The following is an 11,430-nucleotide window of genomic DNA, read 5'->3' as shown; positions in this document are numbered from 1 at the left end:
TCAAATCATGAGGAGGAGATCCCAACTCAGACTGCACCAGTCGGACCCGCTCAAGTCACGGAGGGATTGATAGCCACTCCCATGCTATAGGACGCTCTAGTCCATTTAGTGGTCCTTATGGAGAGTGTGGACCAGAGTGGTGTATTTCCGGTAGTGCCAGCCATCTCTCAGGCTAGGATAGAAGAACAAAATTCTGCTACTCACACTCCAAAGCAGATGGTTCCCATAAATCAGACTCTAGCAGTCTAGCCATTTGGGGTAGTTCAACTGGTTATGTCACGATCCAAAATCTACTTTAGGCCATGATGGCGCCCAATGTTGCCGTTAGGAAAGCCAACGATTAACTATTACATTAATTGTTCATTTTATTACTTTCGAAATCATAAATTTTATTAAGTAAAGAAACTTACACATTTCAAATCATGGTGATAATAATATGAAAATCCTAAATCATTATCTAGAATATTCCAAAAGTGATGTCACAAGTTCATTAGCATTTATTAAGTAGTACAATAATAATACAACATATTTCTAAAATATAATTACACACTAGAGTAAATAATATGATGGAGACTCTGTGTGCTATGATATGTAGCCCATAATGCAACTCACCGTAAAATCTCGTCAACAGTTGTGTCTACGCGCCAAGATGACCACCGAATGTGTTACATATTGCGTTTTCATACGTTAAAAGTTTCGTCTTCAGTTAATCGATGTAGTCTCGGGGATGAGATTATCTTTAGGTTAGTGTAGTTACACTAATTATAACAAGCAGGAAATAACTGTCATGAAGGATAAAAGGGTACACAAATTAAAGAAACGAGTTTCGTTGAAAGTGACTAATTTGGGATAAAATACGGGTCGAGTGATAATACTCGATAATTATCGATTAGTACCATGTGAGGTACCATATGACCACGGTAGTACAATGTGTAAAGTATATTAAAAATGAGTGGTATTTTTAGATAATTTGAGACAATTTTTAAATTATACGGGTAATTGGTTAATTACCAGATAACAGGACATTATCCAGTTAACTAATAAGTGGGTAAAAATTAATAATCTTCACCCCCACTACCCACGTGGCAGTAGGCCACCATTTAAGCATATCATTGATGGTCATATATACATATTACGATAAAGTGACGTGTAAATCATTCAAATGACTAATAAGAATGAGTTATTTTTAAAAGACTTTCTTAACTTAAAGTGTTTGGTTCCTTTTGGACAATAAAATAGTAGTACGTCCGAGTCTTGTACATAGGACATTTTTATTAAAAACAATTGAAGAAGAAGCGAGACTTAGTTTAAAAAGAAAGCTTCATAGATCAAAAACAGTATTTCGTTCATATTTCGCAGAAGTAGAAGCTTCATTTAGTTCAATAAATTCAAGGAATAGGTATGTTAAGGCCATCCCTTCTTTCTTTTGGCATGGTCCAAAATATACTAAAGAAACAAGCAAACACACGGTTTCCACGAATTACTCTATTCATAGAGATATTAGGGGTGTCTATATTCTTGATTCCCCATAAGAATTATTATTATCTTCTGTTCATGGGTATAAAAATAATACGCAGTTGGAAAAATTTATCCGGAACGAATATTGAGATTATTACGTATTTTTCATGCATTTCTGTGATGACCCAAAAGGGTCATAACTTGTCTTTAAAATGAATTCTGCGTTCCAAGGCCTTAAAAACCACTTTTAGCATCACCTCGATTTGTGTGTGCAGTCCGAGCGCGTAGCCGGAAAGCCTATATGTGAAAATCTGTGAAAATGTTGAAATCTTGACTTAAAATGCATTTAAGTTGACTTCGGTAAATATTTTGGGTAAATGGATCCAGACTCGTGATTTGACGGTCCCAGAGGGTCGGTGAAAAAATATGGGACTTGAGCATATGCCCGGAATCGAATTCCGAGGTCCCAAGCCCGAGAAATGAATTTTTAAAGAAAAATTTTTTCTGGAAATTTCTATGAGTTTTGGAAATGAAATGCATTTAGAATTTGATGGTATCGGGACCGTATTCTGATTCTGGGGCCCGATACAGGTCTTATATGTGAAATAAGATAAGTCTGTGAAATTTGATAAGAAACGGATGTCATGTGACATGATTCGAACCTTAAATGCAAAATTGATGTTTTAAGAAGTTTTGAAATATTTCATTGATTTTGAGGTTTGATTCGATGTTCATGATGTTATTTTGGCGATTTGATCGCCTGGATAAGTTCATATGGTGTTATTGAGTTAGTACGTATGTTTGGTTTGGATTCCCGAGGGCTCGTGTAAGTTTCAGATGTATTTCGGAACGTTTTGAACTCATAAAAAATGCATGTTTTTCAGTTCTAGAAATTTCTTTTCACGTATGAAAACGCGGGATTTCATGGCGGGAGGACCCTCGTGAACGCGATGAGTTATTCATGCTGAAGGAAATTTCTTTCTACGCGAACGCGAAGCTTTGGGTGGTCTTCCTTTCGGGAACGCGAGGCTTATGAGCCTGGGGCAGGGAAATGTGTATTATACATACGCGAACGCGACCACCTGGACGCGAACGCGACCACCTGGACGCGAACGCGACCACCTGGACGCGAACGCGACCACCTGGACGCGAACGCGACCACCTGGACGCGAACGCGACCACCTGGACGCGAACGCGAAGGCTCGAGGAGTTAGTGCTCCACGAACGTGAGCCCATTTCCGCGAACGCGATGAGCCTGTCGCGAACGCATAGACCAAATTCTCCCAATTATTTTTAAGTTCAAAAATAGAATTCATTACTGGAATTTCACCATTTTTCATAAACATCATCTTCTCCATACCTCTGAGGCGATTTTTGAAGAGGAACTTCACCATAGCTTCATAGGTATATAATCCCAAGCTCGTTTTCTTCCATTTTTATCAACACCCACTAGATTTCTAGGTCTAAAACATGAGATTAAGGGTAGAAAATTAGGGATTTTGGTAGAGTTAGGACTTTTTAATTATTTGTGAATTTGACATCGTTTTGGGGTCGGACTTCAAAACAAATTGTATATTCGGGCTCGTGGGTGAATGGGTGATCGGGTTTTGGTCCAAACTTCATGTTTTGTCCAAGCGGGCCCGGGGTCGATTTTTGACTTTTTGGGATGAATGATTAGAAAGCTATAATTAAGCATTGGAATTGGATTTTTTAGCATTTATTGATGTTATTAAGTAGATTATGTCTAGATACGATTGATTTGGAGCCAAATTCAAAAGGGAAAGCGGTGTTTGGTCTAACCTTAGCTTGAGGGATTAGGAGTTATGTCCTATTTGCTACTTGTTTCTTATTGAGTACAACGTATAGGCATGGTGACGAGTATCTATATATTGGCGTCGAGCATGACCGTGAGTCTTGAATTGCAATTTAATGTGTTCTTAAATAATACTATAGATGCTTTAATTGATGATTCTAGGTATTAAGCAAGGATTAAGATTGTTCTCGTGGAAAATACTTATGATTGAGTATTAGTGTTAGCAGAGATGGTTAGACGATCGAATAAGATTGGTTATAGTTGTTTCTCCCTTGCCGGGACATATTTATTTTTACGGTCGAATCCCTTGACGGGATAGTATAGTTCCTTGTTGATCCCTTGCCGGGACTCTTGGTATGATTGTTGTTAAATGTATAGATATGGGTCGGGTTGCACGCCGCAACAATATTATATAGGATCAGGTTGCACGCCGCAACAATGTTATATTGGATCGGGTTGCACGCCGCAACAATGATATAAATGGATCAGGTTGCACGCTGCAACAGTGTTAAATGATAGGGATCAGGTTGCACGCCGCAACAATGTTGTTATTGTTTTGTTGTAGATCTTGAATTGTTCTCTTATATTTCTCTAAATTTTCTGCTGCATTTGATATTTCCCCCGCAGCATGCACCTCCTCCCATTTTTAATTGCTTATTTCTGTTTTATTTTTTGTTGTATATTACATAACTGCACAGGTTTATCTAGGGTCTTATCCTAGCCTCACTACTTTACCGGGGTTAGGCCAGACACTTACCAGCACATGGGGTCGGTTGTGTTGATGCTACACTCTGCACTATGTGCAGATCCCTGAGCAGCTCTTGGACTATAGCATACGGGTGGATGCCTTTAGTCCAGCTAGAGATCCCAAGGTAGTCTTGTAGGCGTCTATAGGCCCGATGTTCTCTTCTATTTCATTACGTGTTATGTTTTCACTTGTATTCGAGACAGATTGTATTTCTTTTTCAGACTCTTGTATGTAGTAGTCATAGATAGTCCGTGATATTGTGACTCCATATTCTAGGTAGAGGCGTATATTGGATTGTTGTACTGGCTTTCGTTATTTTTATTTGTTTAAGTCTTCTGCTTGTTCTATTTATCGTTAATGTTCAATGTTGATTACCACTTAATCTAAATTGTTAAAAAAAGCTAAAAGTTGAAAGAGTTAGTGATTCTTTGTTGCGCGACTTGCCTAGCTTCCACAAGTAGGGCCATCACGACTCTCGAGGGTGGGAATTCTAGGTCGTGACAGTTAGTATCAGAGCTCTAGGTTACATAGGTCTCACAATTCACAGACAAGCTTAGTAGAGTCTGAGGGATCGGTACAGAGACGCCTGTATTTATCCTCTAGAGGCTACAAAGTTAGGAAAAACTTCACATTTATTCCTTCTTGTCGTCCGGTTTGGTTTCTCAATGCTAATTGAATTTCTACTCTATTCTTTCATATATAGCGAGAACACGTGCTTCCTCATCCACCGATCAACAGCCCGAGCCCCCAGCAGCAGCTCCCACGAGGGGTAGAGGGCAAGGCCGAGGCCGTGCTAGAGGCCGAGGTAGGGGCAGAGCTCAACCCAGAGCAGCAGCACCAGCGACGGAGCATCAAGATGACTTTGATGATGAGGTTCCAGCCCAAACAGTTCTGGTAGGCCCAACTCAGGTCCTAGAGGGGTTTATTGATACCGTAGTAATGCAGGATACTCTGGTCCGTCTAGTGGCCTTATGAAGAGTGTAACTCGGGCAGGCTTGCTTCCTATAGAACCAGCCATCTCTCAGGCTGGAGGAGGAGCCCAGACTCCTGCTACTTGCACTCCGAAGCAGATGGCTCCCCAGTTTCAGACTCTAGCAGCTCAGGCAGTTGGAGAAGTTCAGCAGGGTATGGTAGCTCAGACCGGTGATGGAGCAGCCATGTCTGTCGATGCTTTGTGGAGATTGGACAGGTTCACCAAGCTCTTCACTACTACATTCAGTGGTGCATCTTCTGAGGATCCCCAAGATTATATAGACAACTGCCATGAGGTTCTCAGGAACATGAGGATACTTGAGACTAATGGTGTCGATTTTGCTACTTTTCACTTATCTGGATCCGCCAAGACTTGGTGGAGAGATTATTGCTTGTCTAGACCAGCCGGATCACAAGCCTTGACTTGGGAGTAGTTTAATTAACTATTTCTGGAGAAGTTTCTCCCATCACTCAGATAGAGGCCTATCGGAGGCAGTTTGAGTGTCTCCAACAGGGTTCTATAACTGTTACCTAGTATGAGACCAGATTCATCGACTTGGCTCGTCATGCTTTTGTCATACTTCCCACCGAGAAAGAGAGGGTGAGGAGGTTCATTGATGGGCTTATTCAACCGATTCGTCTTCAGATGGCTAGGGAGGTAGAGAGTGAGATTTCCTTCCAGGAGGCGGCCAATGTGGCCAGGAGAGTGGATATGGTTCTGTTGCAGGGAGGTGCTCATGGGTCGGACAAGATGCCTAGTCATTCAGGCAGGTTCAATAGTGCCTCGTCTGGAGGTAGAGATTCGTATGGTAGAGGCCATCCTTCTAGGCCCTTTCAGTCAGCACTTCAGGTTTCTCATGGTGCTTCGGGTGGTCGTGGTTGTCACATGCAGTATTCTGATCAGCAGCCATACAGTGCACCACTAGCTTCTATCAGTGCACCACCACTCTAGAATTTTCGGGGTGATCATTCAGATCTCCAAGGTCAGTCTTAGTTTCCTCAGCCACATCACTCAGGTGGATTTTTGAGTGTGGTTAGTATGGTCATATCAAGAGGGCTTGTACGAGATTGGTGGGTACTCTGTCGCAGCAGCAGGGTTCTCGTACTATGGTTCAGGCACCAGGTATTCCATAGACCCCCCAGCCAGCTAGAGGTGGGGGTAGAGGTGCTAGAGGTAGAGTTAGAGGTGGAGCTCAGACCGCTAGAGGTGGAGGCCAGTCAGCTGCAGGCCGTCCCAGAGAGGTAGTCCATAGTGGTGGAGCCCAGCCCCGATGTTATGCTCTTCCATCCATGCATGTGGCTAAGGCTTCCGATGCAGTTATCATAGGTACTGTTCTTGTTTGTGGTAGAGATGCTTTGGTTTTATTTGATCCAGGGTCTACATACTCCTTTGTGTCATCTTATTTTGCACCGAATCTGGTCATGCCTAGTGATTCATTGAGTGCCCCCGTATATGTGTCTACACTAGTGGATGATTCTATTGTGGTAATTCGAGTCCATCGCTCTTGTTTAGTTGTGATTGGGGGTCTTGAGACCCGCGTAGATTTGTTGCTTCTGGACATGGTTGATTTCGATGTTATATTGGGGATGGACTGGTTATCACCTCACCACGCTATCTTGGACTATCATGCCAAGACTGTGACCTTAGCCTTACTGGGTTTGCCTCGTTTAGAGTGGAGAGGGACTCCTAGTCATTCTACCCGTAGTGTCATCTCTTATGGGAAGTCTCGGCGTATGGTCGAGAAGGGGTGTTTGGCCTATTTGGCATATGTTCGTGATTCTAGTACCGAGGTTCCTTCTTTTGATTTTGTGCCTATTGTTCGTGAGTTCCCTGAGGTATTTCCTTCAAACCTGCCGGGTATGACACCCGATAGGGATATTGACTTTTGCATTGATTTGGTACCAGACACTCAGCCCATTTCCATTCCACCGCATCGTATGGCCCCGCCTGAGTTGAAAGAGTTGAAGGAGGAGTTGCAAGACTTTCTTGAGAAAGGTTTCATTAGACCTAGTGTTTTGCCTTGGGGTGAGCCGGTGTTGTTTGTTAAGAAAAAGGATGGATCGATGCGAATGTGTATAGATTACCGGCAGCTGAATAAGGTTACAATCAAGAATAAATATCCATTGCCGCGGATTGATGATTTGTTTAATCAGCTTCAGGGTGCCAAGGTATTTTCAAATATTGACTTGAGTTCTAGCTACCATCAGTTGAGGATTAGGGCATTCGATGTCCTTAAGATAGCTTTCCGCACTCGGTACGGGCATTATGAGTTCTTGGTGATGCCATTCGGGTTGACAAATGCCCCCAACAACTTTTATGGATTTGATAAACTGAGTATTCAGGCCTTACTTGGATTTGTTCGTGATATTCTTCATTGATGATATCTTGATTTACTCCCGTAGCAGGTAGGAGCACGAGCAGCACCTTAGGGTGGTTCTTCAGACTCTAAGGAATAGTCAGTTGTATGCTAAGTTTTCGAAATGTGAGTTTTGGTTAAGTTCAGTTGCATTCATGGGTCATGTTGTATTAGCAGAGGGTATTCAAGTTGATCCAAAAATGATTAAGGCAGTCAAGAACTGGCGTAGACCAGCATCAGCTATAGAGATTCAAAGTTTCTTGGGATTGGTAGGCTACTATCATCAGTTCATGGAGGGGTTTTCATCCATCGCAACCCCGATGACCAGGTTGACCTAGAAGGGTGTCCATTTAAGATGGTCGGATGAGTGTTAGGCTAGCTTTCAAAATCTCAAGATAGCTCTGACTACGGCACCGGTGTTGGTTTTGCCCACAGGTTCAGGGCCTTATACAGTCTATTGTGATGCATCTCGTATTGGACTTGGTGCAGTGTTGATGCAGGATGGCAAGGTCATTGCCTATGCTTCGTGACAGTTGAAGATTCATAAGATGAACTATCCAGTTCATGATTTGGAGTTGGCAGCCACTGTTCTCGCATTGAAGATTTGAAGGCATTATCTGTATAGTGTGGCGTGTGAGGTGTTCACGAATCACAAGAGTCTTTGGTATTTGTTCAAGCAAAAAGAGTTGAATTTGAGGTAGATAAGGTGGTTGGAGTTGTTGAAAGACTATGATATTACCATCTTATATCATCTGGGAAAGGCCAATGTGGTGGCTGATGCTTTGAGTAAGAAGTAAGCCAACATGGGCATATTTCTTATATTCCGGTCGGTTAAAGGCCGCTCGCTTTGGACGTTCAGGCTTTGGCGTCAGTTTGTGAGGTTGGATGTTTCTGAGCCCAGTCGGGTGTTAGCTTGCATGGTCGCTCGTTCTTCTTTATTGGAGCGTATCCGTGAGAGGTAGTATGATCATCCCCATTTGTGCGTCCTTAGAGATACGGTGCAGCACGGAAGTGCCAAGCAGGTTACCTTAGGTGATGATGGAGTTTTGAGATTGCAGGGTCGATTTGTGTGCCTAATGTGGATGGACTCCAAGAGTTGATTTTAGAAGAGGCCCATAGCTCACGGTACTCTATTCATCCGAGCACCGCGAAGATGTATCAGAATTTGTGGCAGCATTATTAGTGGCAAAGAATGAAGAAGGATATCGTTGCATATGTGGCTCGGTGTTTGAATTGTCACCATGTTAAGTATGAACATTAGAGACCTGGTGGTTTGTTCCAGAAGATTGAGATTCCTGAGTGGAAGTGGGAGCGGATCACTATGGACTTCATTGTTGGACTCCCATGGACTTAGAGGAAGTTCGATGCATTGTTGGTCATTGTTGATAGGCTGACCATTTCCGCGCATTTCATTCCTGTGGCCGTCTCCTATTCTTCCGAGAGGTTAGCTGAGATCTATATCCGAGAGATTGTTCATCTTCATGGTGTGCTCGAGTCTACTATTTCGGACGGAGGTACGCAGTTTACCTCACATATTTGGAGAGCAGTTCAGCGAGAGTTGGGAACATGGGTTGACTTGAGCACATCGTTTCATCCTCAGACGGACGGGCAGTCCGACTGGACTATTTAAATTTTGGAGGATATGCTCTGAGCTTGTGTCATTGACTTTGGAGGCTCGTGGGATCAATTTTTGCCTTTAATAGAGTTTGCCTATAACAATAACTACCAGTAGAGTATTCATATGGCTCCTTATGAGGCTTTATATGGTAGGCGGTGTCGGTCTCCGATTGGATGGTTTGAGCCGGGAGAGGCTTGGTTGTTGGGTATAGATATGGTTCAGGATACCTTGGACATGGTCAAGATTATTCGGGATAGGCTTCGTATAGCTCAGTCCAGGCAGAAGAGCTATGCCGACCTCAAGGTTTGAGATTTGGCTTTCATGGTCGATGAGCGGGTATTGCTTCGAGTGTCGCCTATGAAGGGCATGATGAGATTTGGGAAGAAGGGAAAGCTTAACCCTAGATTCATTGGCCCGTTTGAGATTCTTGATCGAGTGGGAGAGGTGGCTTATAGACTTGCACTGCCGCCGAGCTTATAGCCGTGCATCCAGTGTTTCATGTGTCCATGCTTCGAAAATATCACAGCGATCCATCCCACGTGTTAGATTTCAGCACTGTCCAGTTTGACAAGGACTTGTCTTATAAGGAGGAGCCGGTAGATATTCTAGACCGGTAGGTTCGTCAATTGAGATGGAAGAGTTTTCCTTCTATTCGAGTTCAGTGGAGAGGTTAGCCTGCTGAGGCATTGACCTGGGAGTCCGAGTCCGATATGCGGAGCCGTTATCCCCATCTTTTCCCCGACTCAGGTACTTCCTTCTTATGTCCGTTCGAGGATGAACGATTGTTTAGAGGTGGAGAATTTGATGGCCTAAAGTCATCACTTGTTTTTAAAATGAATTCTGCGTTCCGAGGCCTTAAAAATCTCTTTTAGCATCACCTCGATTTGCGTGTGTAGTCCGGGCATGTAGCCGAAAAGCCTATATGTGAAAATGTTGAAACTTTGACTTAAAATGCATTTAAGTTGACTTCGGTCAACATTATAGGTAAACAGACCCGGACCCATGATTTGACGATCCTGGAGGTTCCGTCGAAAAATATAAGACTTGGGCACATGCTTGGAATCGAATTCCGAGGTCCCAAGCCCGAGAAATGAATTTTTAAGGAAAATTATTTTCTGGAAATTTCTATTAGTTTTGGTAATGAAATGCATTTAGATGATGGTATCAGGCCCGTATTATGGTTCCGGGGCCGGGTGCAGGTCTTATATGTGAAATAAGATAAGTCTGTGAAATTTGATAAGAAACGGATGTCATTTGACGTGATACAGACCTTAAATGCAAAATTGATGAATTAAGAAGTTTTGAAATATTTTCAGTGATTTTAAGGTTTAATTCGATGTTCATGATGTTATTTTGGCAATTTGATCGCCCGGATAAGTTTATATGGTGTTATTGAGTTAGTACGTATGTTTGGTTTGGAGCCTCGAGGGTTCGGGTGAGCTTCGGATGTGTTTCGGAAGGTTTTGAACTCATAAAAGTTGCAGGTTTTTTAGTTCTGGTGTTCTGGTATTTTCTTCTTCGCGTTCGCGGGAGGACCCACGCGAACGCGATGAGTTATTCATGCTGAAGGAAATTTCCTTCTACGCGAACGAGAGACCCAGCTCACGAATGTGAATCTTTGGGGGGTCTTCCCTTCGCGAACATGAGCCTGGTATCGCGAACGCGAAGGCTTATGAGCCTGGGCAGGGGGAGGGGTATTACATCTACGCGAACGCGACCACCTGGACGCGAACACGAAGGCTCTAGGAGTTAGTGCTCCGCGAACGCGAGTCCATTTCCCCGAACGCGAAGGTCTCTCAGGCCTAGCTCATTGCGAATGCGATGAGCCTGTCGCGAATGTATAGACCAAATTCGCCCAATTATTTTTAAGTTCAAAATCAGAATGCATTACGTGAATTTCACTATTTTTCATAAACTTCATCTTCTCCACACCTCTTGGGCGATTTTTGAAGAGGAAGTTCACCATAGCTTCATAGGTATGTTATTCTATGCTCGTTTTCTTCCATTTTTATCAACACCTACTAGATTTCTAGGCCTAAAACATGAGATTAAGGGTAGAAAATTAGGGATTTGGGTAGAGTTAGGACTTTTTGATTATTTGGGAATTTGACCTCGTTTTGTTGTCGTATTTCAAAACAAATTGTATATTCGGGCTCGTGGATGAATGGGTGATCGGGTTTTGGTCCGAACCTTGTGTTTTGACTAAGCGGGCGCGAGGTAGATTTTTGACTTTTTGGGAAGAATGACTAGAAATTTATAATTAAGCATTGTAATTGGATTGTTTAGCATCTATTGATGTTATTAAGTCGATTATGTCTAGATACGATTGATTTGGAGCCAAATTCAAAAGGAAAAGCGGTGTTTGAGGCTTGAGTTGGCTGTAGAAGTTCGAGGTAAGTGACTGGTCTAACCTTAGCCTGAGGGATTAGGAGTTGTGTCCTATTTGCTACTTGTTTCTTGTTGA

This window comes from Nicotiana sylvestris, chromosome 1, assembly GCF_000393655.2.
Source record: "Nicotiana sylvestris chromosome 1, ASM39365v2, whole genome shotgun sequence".
Lineage (NCBI taxonomy): Eukaryota > Viridiplantae > Streptophyta > Magnoliopsida > Solanales > Solanaceae > Nicotiana > Nicotiana sylvestris.
Note: the sequence above shows the minus strand (reverse complement) of the source record.